The following is a 10761-nucleotide window of genomic DNA, read 5'->3' on the forward strand; positions in this document are numbered from 1 at the left end:
GGATGTTTGGGTGCTCCCTCCACTCTGCTACTTCCAGTCTTTCTATGGTTACTGCATTTCCAAATGGAAGCCATGCTGAATCATCCGTGTATCCAGGACACATACTGGATAGTTCATAATCTTCTTGATGCTTAGCACAGGATATTCGACAGTTAAGCTGTGGATAGTGGCAGGGCCTGAAAACATATCCAGAGATACACTGCTGTTACAAATCTCTGCTAAGCACTCACACAAGCAGCTGCCTTGTTCAGCACTCTCACACTCACTCCAGGAAACCTTCCCCTCTAAGTTCTTTAAGGAGTTTCAACACTTCAATTTCTGCAGTTACACTCCAGAGCCAGGGCGACTTGATTAGCACTCAGTGCTTTTGAACATTAGCAATTCGTATCACGGGAGCAATCTCCTAAGAGCAAGTAGCTCACAGATAGTGGAATTCAAGGAGAGGTTTCAAATAACATACCCCGAGCCAAAAAAACAGGTGATCCCCAACTGTGTCTAGCAGAGTATCACCATGAATTTTAAAGACTGCAAAGTTTCTAATCATGTGACACACTGCTGACAAGCTGTTGAGTGAAAAGCTGAATGTCTTTCCTAAACTAAAACCTGAATGCAAGGTGAAATAGCAAACCCCTTCTGTAAGCTAAAAGGACTTCAGAGAGCCCTTCACCTTTTTCTCTTTACATGTAGCTTCTTACATGTAATTTCAGGGAAGTTGCTCCTAGCAGCAGTAAGATAACTAATACAAATCTACTCCAAGACAACTGAATATTTTTCAAGCTCAAAACCTTAATTTTGGAAAATAATCTGTGAAGTTCTTCAACATGAAAACTAAAATATGAGCATTGCCACCTCCAACACCTAAACTGAAAGTTAAGCCTGAGACCAAGTATCGCTTCACAGAAACATATATCAGGTGTCACTTCGCACACCACAACTACTCCTTGGTTTAAGATCATTTCCACCTTTTTTGAAAAAAAATACAGACAGAATCCTTTTTTTAAATGAAACTTTTAAAAAAAAAAGATATTTTGCTTAATTTATACTAGCATAAAAAAATCACAGTAATGAACTGAAACATCAGAAACTACCTGTTAAAATTATCTTGACATTAAATAGGAAAGTCTTCAGGAAGGGAGATAATTTTTTCACTCCCCAGTCCAAGACATTAAAAGATATTCCAACACAGACTTGCACTCACAACACACAGCATGAGGTATAATTTCCAGAAAAACTCTTTGGTCAAAAGTATAATTTCAATGAGGGATTAACCAAAAGGTGGGGCTATTCCATCAGCAACATCCACTCACTCAGGGTTACACAAAATACACACTGAAAGCTACCTGCAAAACAGCCTTTTCATGAAATATAACCTATAAAGGCAGTGCAGACAAGTATTTCTTTAAAGAAACATCATTCATGGGAATACACTCATTGGAGAGCTAATTTCCTAATGCTGGAAAAACTAATCCACAAAAAACAACATTCACACCACAAGGCTATACAGAAGTTTCACGGTGATTTTATACCATACAGGTACAAAGGAATTCACTTTCCACTATACACACTAGTGACAGATTATTGCTCTAAATAGCCATAGCAGTTCGTCCAGCTGAGGATTTCTAAACATCTCACACAAAGCCTGGTGCTTGAAAGCAGTTTACACAGAAGAAAAACACCACCCCACCCTGATGTGCAACCTATTTCTCAAACCTCTGTCGAGCATTTGAACCGGTACCTACAAAGAAACACTTGCTGTGCTAGATTTCCACCACTGCAAAAAGAAAACAAAAGAAAAAAAAGAAAAAAAAAAAAAAAGAAAAAAAAAAGCAGGAAAAGGAAAAAAAGAAGAAGAAAGAGAAGAAAGAAAAGGAAAAACCAAACCCCAAAGGTTAACAAACTCCTACCCACGGAGCGTTAAGTCAGACAGACGTTGGGCAGGCAAAGTCGCACGGCACATGAGGCAAATGTTGTTATCCCAACCGCCGTATTTTCCACCCACTGCCCATGCTGCGTTACTCCTCTGGCGCGGCAGCGGGGGCACAGCCGCAGCGCTCGACGGCCGGCAGGGCCAGGCTCACGGCAGCCCCGGCTGGTGCAGGGCCGCCCGGCGGAGCGGGAGGTGCGCACGGGCCGGCTGTGCACCGCACGGAGAGCGGGGACAAGAGCGTCCCGCTCCCGGCGCGGGGCTCCGTGCCACCGGCGGCTCCACCCCGTGCCGCGGGCAGACCCAACCGCCAGGCCCGGAAACCAGCACCGCTCCTACCGTAGGGCCTGCGACCATCTCCGCGGGCGAGAGTGCGCAGGGCGCGGCTCCCGCAGAGACCCGCCGTGCCCGAGCGGCCCCGCACGCATCCACCGGTGCCCGCAGGGACGCGCTCGGCCGCCCCGCAGAGCCCGGCACAGAGGAGCCCCGCCTCGCCCCGCCCCAGTCCCGATCTCAATCCCGGTCTCGGCTGCGGCCCTGCCCCCGCCGCGGCCCGCTCCGCCCTGCCCGAGGCGATGCCTGCTCTCCGGGCTTCACCTTCGCGCCGGCGGCCACTCACCCCGCGGCACATAGGCGGGGGCACCGGGCGGCGGCGGCGGCTCCGTGCTGCGCCCCCGCCGTGCTCATGCGGCGGCGGCGGCAGCAGGACCTGCCCGCACCGCAGCGCGTCACCGGCCCCGCCGCGCCCCGCCCGCGCGCAAGCGCCGCCGCGGGCAGCGCCGTGCCCGGCCCGGCCGGACCACACGGGTGGAGCAGCACCGCACGAGTGTGCGGTGTGAATCTCCCTGGCTGGCCGCCCCCGCACCAGCCACCCGGGCCTGAACTGTCCGTACTTCTGTGAGATGCGCGAGTATCTAATGGGAGGCGGGGGTAGCAAGAGCATAGAAGCAGGCTTTTCTCGTGGTTCGGGAGCAGTACGAAAAGAGGCAATGGGCACAAACTGATGCGCAGGAAGTTCCACCTTGAACACGAGGAAGAACTTCTTTGCTGTGAGGGTGACCAAGCAGTGAGTGGCACAGATTGTCCAGAAAGGTTGTGGAATCTCCCTCACTGGAGGTACTAAAGAACCCTCTGGACACCATCCTGTGCCGTGTGGTCTAGGATGACCCGGCTCGAGCAGGGAGGTTGGACCAGATAACCCACTGTTATCTGGTCCAACCTGACCGATTCTGAGATTCTGCAATACCTTCGTGGGGCGTTCCCCCCAGCCCAACCTTTATACACAGTTTGTTGTGGCAGGTAAGTACCTGAACCCAAAGAATGCTACTGCCCAGGGCACTGGGGTGCCACAGAAGCAAGTAAGAAAATTCATATTGATTCATTAGTCAAAGACTTTGTATGCCTCCCCCCCCCCCCCCCGCCCCGAAAATCTTTGGAAAAGTAGTACCTCATATGCTTCACAAAACATTTTATGGCAAATTAACCTCCTTGTGCCTAGCACCTGGTTTTGAACCGTGCATTAGTATCGCTGATGACTTCTAGAAGGGGGTAATTTAATCTCTCTGACACTTGTTAAACTGGAACAACCAGGTATTTCCTTCTCATTAAATTCCTCAAATGAAGAAACTGCTAAGAATCTGTGGCCAAATCTTTATACTGAGTTTACAGATCTGACATGGGAAAAGAAACCCTTTAATAAAAGACTGGCAAACTGAAATCAAGTTCAAATCTCACACCCATTATAAAGGCACAATCCCTACTAGAACGATGCCAAGTTAATTTCCCAATAACATTGTGTATCCATGGAGCTACCCATTCTAATTCTTGTTCAGTAAAAAGCAGATTCTGGATCCTTTAAATCTATACTTTTATTCATCTTCCCTTTCAAAGTATAGATACCTGGCTACAGCTCTTGCAACTCCTGTCCTACACACATCATTCAATCTACTCACAAAGGCAAAAGTAAAGATAGCCATGACTTTTCTACTGTCTAGGAAGTAGCTGTGCATTTTGTGTGACAGTTTGCAACTCTTCAATAGGGCTGATTCACCTGAAGGGTGGTTTATAGTTACTGTTTGTTAGTCCTTTAACTTGGGTTACAGTGTTAGAAAAGTGAATTCTGCCTATCATCCATGCAATGGTACACAGATGATCTGCACAGCACACATACACATCCATACCTTATGGACACAGAACAAAGCTGCTTTACTGGCAAGGCAGCAGACACCAATGCAAGTGAGGAGCAATGAACTAATTTTGTTGAGGTGTGACAGATGGGAGATCCTGGTCCTCCTACCTCCTATTTATGCATAACTGCTTATATACATTTTAAGTCCTCATCCCACCATATTAACAAAAATGGATATCAGATGTCCATTTATTCAGTTATGCACAGGGTCTTTCTCCAGCAAATAATTGAACATTACGCTTCTAGAACTTGTAAACCCATGAGCTATAATCACAAAACATACATGTATTGGAAAGGACCTTTCTCCCTCTCTTACAAGCTTCTCCAGGTATCTACCATGAACAAAAAGAGGAGGTTATCAGAATGCAGAACTTTGCCAGTGCACTGGCAAGGGGTAGGAACAGTGTCACTTGTTCCCTAACACTGGTCACACTGGGAAATGGGTAAGAGAATATGCAATGCAGAATACAGTACAGCTACAAGTTGTCTGTGAATTCTATTAATGGAATAATTTTAAATGCATAGCTCTGTCTAAAGCAAAGCAGAAGACATGGAAGTACTTGAGTATGACTCAGGCAAAGACAAAAATAGTATTGGGCAGGCTCTGGCAAGTAAAGAACAAATAAAGGGGGTGTAGATAAAAGTCTCTCAAATGTTTTGAAGTTGAAGTCAGAGTCAGCTTATTTTAGTTAGTTATGAAAATAATGTTTTAAAACAGCTCTGTATGTGTCCTGGCACATGACAAAAATAAATCAGTTAAAAATATGAGAATTTTCTACTGAAAAGAGAGGACCCAGCAGTAGCTCCATTAATTTAAGGCTGGCAAAAAGTGTGATCTCGTTTAAGAAAAAATGAATGATAGTAATGGGCCTAATTAAAATACTCCAATCAGTTACTGAAATCTATTAACTTTTTTCACTCAATGTAAGCAAAAAATACAGAACATAATTGAATGCAAGTGCTACATTTATCTTATTTCCCCCAAAAGACTGTTCTGTGCAGAACTCCTATTTTTACTAGGTAACATTTGTTTATGGAAATTAAAGGTCACTGAACAATTGAATCTAAAATTGGTTTTTTTGGCAGGTAAACTGGTTCCAAGTTTAGAATTTATTTCTAAGGACAACAACTTTACTTTTGGAAAACCTGACTCTGGTGTACAAATGGAGTAGCAGGCCATTGCTGATCTTATTTACATAACAATTCTCACCAATTCAGATGCATTTTACTTATATGAGACAGCAGAAATATGCCCTAGCTTTATTTGTTTTCAAATGCAATACTGTGTGCAAAAGTGAATTGTTTATCCATTGAATTTTTATAATAATTAATATGATTCTTCTTTTGGTTTCACAAAATTTTTAACACTTCAAGTAGAATCTTTAACAAACATACAAAACTTTTCCAAACTATCTACATTTAATTTAACCAGAGCAAATAATAAATTTGAAAATAAGGTTATGGCAAATTATAGAGCCATCAAGTAAAAGCTTGATGGGAAGCCAGGCATGCATCTCTGAAAATTGCAGCAACAGTAATACTGGATTGTGGAGCAGAATGAATTCCACCAAAATTAAGTCTCTAGGTTTGACCAAGTGACCCACCTAGCAGATTAGAGAAAGGCTGTGAATGTTGTCTACCTAAACTTCAGTAAAGCCTTTGATACTCTCTCTCCCACAGCTTCTTCCTGGAAAAACTGGCTGCTTGTGACTTAGACAGGTGCAGTTTGCTGGGTTAAGAACTGGATGGATGGCTGGGCTGAAGGTGTTGGTAAATGGAGTTATCTGGCTGACAGTCAGTCACCAATGCAGTTTACTAGGGCTCACTGCTGGGCTGGTCCTGTTTAATGACAATTAATCAATTAATAATGTTAATTAATTATATAAATTATTAATGTTAATTAATCAATTATTTTGAGTACCACCTCAATTTGCAGACAACACTAAGTTGGGTGGGAGTGTTGATCTGCTAGAGGGCAGGAAGGCTCTGCAGAGGGACCTGGACAGGCTGGATCGAAGAGCTAAGGCCAGTGGTATGATGTTCAATAAGGTCAGGCGCTGAGTCCTGCCCTTGGGTAACAACAGTCACATTCCCTGCTATAGGCTTGGGGCAGAAAGACTGGAAAGCTACTCAGCCAAAAAAGACCTAGGGGTCAACAGCAGATCCTGACCTGGGACATTGAGGGATGTGGAGTGTGTCCAGAGAAGGGCAATGGAGCTGATGAAGGGTCTGGAGCACAGGTCCTGTGAGGACAGCTGAGGGAACTGAAGTGTTTAGCCTGGAGAAAAAGGAGAAAAGGCTGTTCAGGAGTGACCTTATCCCTCTCTTAAAACTACCTGAGAGTGTAGCAGGCAAGAGGCAGAGTGTAGCCTCTTCTCCCAGGCAATTAGCAACTGGAGAACAACACATGGCCTCAAGATGGGCTAGGGAAGGTTCAGGTTGGACATGAGAAAGAATTTTGTCACTGAAAGAGTGGTTAAGCATTTAAACAAGCTAACTAGGGAGGTGGTGGTGTCACCATTCCAGGAAATGTTCAATAAAAGACTAGACATGCAATCCGGGGCTATGGTTTAGTTGACATGGTGGTGATTAGTCAGAGGTTGGACTTACAGGTCTTTTTCAATTTTAATAATTTTATTATTTGTAGGAAATTCAGTCTTAGGAATATACCTTTTAATGGGGCAATCCATGGACTTAGAGAAGGTAACAAATATATATCAATCTACACACTGTGTGGAAAGGGAAGGACATCAGAAGTGTCATAAGCTAAAAAAATAAGTTTATAAGTTTACTTAAACCATGTTGTGTTCATTTAGTATTGTTGGCAAGGCAATACAAGGAACAAACTGAGTCACAGATTACTGACATTTATGCGGACACACAAGTTTTCAGACAAAGATAGGTTCCTCAGTCCTGCATTTTTACAGGCTACTAAAAAAGTATCTACTACTAAGTACATTGTAGAGCATGACTTCCAGGATCGGACCATACAACTAAAATAATCACAAAAAAATTTAAAATATAATGGTTAGCCCCTCTGGAAGCAGGAAAGGGTTGTAAAGCATTAAACAAACTCCCCAAGAAAGTGGTGGAGTCTCCCCCTCTGGAAAAAAAAGTGTGTGGATATGGCACTTGAGGAGGTGGTGTAATGGTGAACATGGTGGTGGTGCTGAGTTGGTGGCTGGATTCAAAGGACTTTTCTAACCTTAAAAATTCTGATTTGATGATAAGAGCAAGGAGAATAAGATAAAGCTCTTCAAAATAACTTAGTGGGTAGCAACATATAAGCATCTCTGGATCATATCCTGTTCCCTGTAAGTATCAACTAGATAATTATTATTTCCTATTAAAACTTAACCTCTACTAGTTAAATCTGCCTTGCCTGTTGCTATACGTCTTTTACTGAACAGATCCAGTCAGTTCCAGATAATGAAGCTATCAACTCTCCATCACTCTTAAAAACAATCACTCCTTCATTTAGAAGCCAACACTTGCCTACCTGCGAATTGAAGAATTTGGTTTTGACTCTTTATCTCTAATGTATCATAGCAGTTAGAACACTTTTTTGAGATGATCTTTTGTGCTCTGTTATGCATGTTTTCAGAGCATAAAAAAGCATTTTAGTTCAACTTCACATCTGTGCTTCATTCAGCTACTTTAGCCTTTTTAATATTACAAATGTAATAACACATCAATATTCTTCACAGAGAATTCAGAATGTATAGATTTGGTGGATATTTTCATCTAAGTTCCTGGAGACTGGGGGTGGGAAGGAGTGGGCACTTTTTCAGAGCATGAAGAGGACAAGTTTCTAAAGTGATGCACTGTTTCACAGGTTCATACCAAGTCAGCTGCTTTTTTCCATATGCCTACTGACAATCACATTTAATTTATACATGCAGAATGTTAACATAATCCCTCCTCCATGACCCTACCAATACCAAGAGTGAATATCATCTGTTTCAGTCTATCAAGAACCTCCATACTCACAGTGTAAAAAAAAAGAAATTAAATGGGTATAATTTTCAGCCTACCTGAAGGTCACCTTCTTTCTATTTATGAAGGTATTTGCATACTTTGAGATTTCTCACTTTCCCTTTTCTCCCTGCACCAATTACTTCCATTAAGAAGGACATCTAAAGCAATGGTAAGTTCCCGAAAAATTAGCAGTACTTTAAGCAAGGTAAAAGGTAAAGAATAATCTTCAGAAACAAGTATGAGATACCTCCCTCTTGGGACAAGGCTATAAAGATATCCTGCAGCAGATGACCATTTCCACAATGGACTAAAGACACCTGTTGAGGGAGAGGACAGATCTCTGCTATTTAGAAAATGATAAACAATTGTAATTTTGTACAAACAGGTCAATAGGTAATTCTACACATTTCAAATTCTTTAGAGCAAACAAAACAGTTTTATCTCTTAAATCTGATTTTCATTTCACACAGTACTTGAAAGACTGGAAATGCCTTTTTGCTTATGCCAGTCAAAATTTCTTTTACAGGATTTTTTTAAAGCCAAATAGTAGAGGACAAGTTTGCTCACTTCTTCTCTTAAGTATCCCTAAAAAATTCATAATGCTTTAGTATGAGTTTTTGCAGTGTAAAAATAGACACCCTGTGCTACAAACTCATACAAAATACATCAGTACTTTCAAAATTAATGTAACATCATTTCGGAAAGACAAAAATAGCAGTCAGTCAAATGACTGCACCCTAAACTGTCACATGGTTAGCTGAAGTTTTCTTAAACAAAGCAGCCTATTTAAGTCATGTATATGATGACACGTTCTAACTGTATTACAGGAACAAAGGTAGTCCATAATTAATACTGAAGCAAGTTCCTCACAATATTTGATCTACTCCCACTTCACCAAGACAGAAGCACAAAACATACATTGCACATAACCAGCAAGTATTATACGAAGGTTGCTTTTTTCTTCTGTCTTGCTTAACATTGTGGACTACTTTGTGGTGTAGTGGACTAAGGAAACAAGGGACACTTTTGTAATAAACTCCAAGGCATTTTAAATTACTAGGGATTTTGGTAAACTATCCCCACAAAAAATAATAATTGTGTGTGTAATCTAAAAATAAATAAAAACTGATTTTATTTCTCTGGATTTTCCCATGTGCATATCACATGTGCCAGAAGTTAGATCAGCCCTTCACAGCATTTTGTGGAGGCACTTCATTGTATCATTTCAGGTTGAAGTGCTTTGATCTCACCTTGGAGGTTATTGCAGTGAACATGTATTACCTTTTTTAACTGCTATGGTCATTTCACACACACATAACCAATCTGCTGTTCATTTTTGATGCTTGGTATTTTTGTAAAGGGAAGTGATAATTGCTTATATTTATTTAGGCTGAATCCATTGCCATATTACTTCACATGTAAAAAAGTCAGCTTATCATTTCAACCATAAAGTCTGCACAGAAACACAAACAGGTATTTGCTAATGGAATACTCTCTGACAAACTTCAAACCTTTTCAGAAAGTAATTTTTGTTAAATATTGTGGTTTTAAAAAAAGATACTTTCATAGTAAAATTATTATTAGGGACTACAGCCCTTCTGTCCTGAAACTCAAAATAGAATTCCCCTGAAAGTCAACTACAGAAGAGAGTGGTGGTCAAGCTATCACTGTATTCTGTATTAAAGACAGGTAGGTTTCACGGACAGATGTTTTAACCAACATCAGGTTCAATAATAACGATCTGTTCTTTCTACCATAACATTGTGATCATTACAAGGTGTCTACTATATTGTTGTATATCACCCCTGGAATTCCATATAAGTACAGCGCAGCTGTGAGCCATCAGACATTTCAACAGCCATTAAACGAAAGATAATTTATTCTTTCAGATAAAGTAGGTTGCTGTCATTGGTTTAGCAGGAGCTCTCACTGAAATTTCTTTTCTTGCTTCCCACCAAGCACAAATGCTCTGTATTTTGCATGTTGAATAAAAGGGATGATAGATAAAGTTAGTGCTTTTATTTTAATCTCTTTTTCCCCAAAACCTTGGACATAAAATCTACTTAAGATAGCCTCTACCAGGTCATTAAAGCACATTAGCCACTGTCTTTTACGTTGGTGATCTTGGCCTGAAACTGCAAGCATTCAGTCATACTAAAACCGTAGCTCCCTAGGACATCATCTCACGTCAGTTGGCTTCCCTCTCAAGAGAGATAATCAGCACATCTCCGTAGACCCTGCACAGAGCACAGAGTTACGTACTCTCTAGCACATTACGTTCATTAAAACGCAGTGCGAAAGGGAGAGAACGTCTGACAGAGGACAAAAACCTGCTTCGAGTCTGCTTTCAGTTCAGCCGCCGCCCGCTCAGCGCACGGCGCCAGCGCCGCACCCGGGCCCCGGGCGGGCAGCGGCAGCGCCGGCCTGCGGGCTCTGCCGGGAACGACGGGGCCGCGCCGGGACCCGCTGGCAGCGATTCAGAGTCACAGAATGGGTCAGGCTACAAGAGACGAGGCCATTTGTCCAACCTGTCCGCTCAAGCAGAATCATCCAGGAGCACGTGGCACAGGCTTGGGTCTGTACAGTTCTTGAGCATCTCCCGGGAGGGAGACTCTACAAGCTCTCTGGGCAATCTGTTCCAGTGCTCTGTCACCTGCACGGTAAAGAAATT

At 42.4% G+C, this 10761-nt stretch overlaps 1 protein-coding gene across 4 annotated transcripts in view; it reads right to left on the reverse strand.

Annotated features, from left to right (window-relative positions):
- The window catches only part of AGTPBP1 (ATP/GTP binding carboxypeptidase 1), a 66376-nt gene extending 63747 nt beyond the window's left edge, over window positions 1-2629 (reverse strand). For all 4 annotated transcript variants that reach the window (XR_004982117.2, XM_036403879.2, XM_054517791.1 and 1 more), the window contains exon 1: window positions 2544-2629. The gene's annotated coding sequence lies outside the window, so the exon portion shown is untranslated. The remainder of the gene's footprint in view (window positions 1-2543) is intronic.
- Window positions 2630-10761: the final 8132 nt, after the last annotated feature.

This window comes from Molothrus ater, chromosome Z, assembly GCF_012460135.2.
Source record: "Molothrus ater isolate BHLD 08-10-18 breed brown headed cowbird chromosome Z, BPBGC_Mater_1.1, whole genome shotgun sequence".
In the NCBI taxonomy this organism is placed as follows: domain Eukaryota; kingdom Metazoa; phylum Chordata; class Aves; order Passeriformes; family Icteridae; genus Molothrus; species Molothrus ater.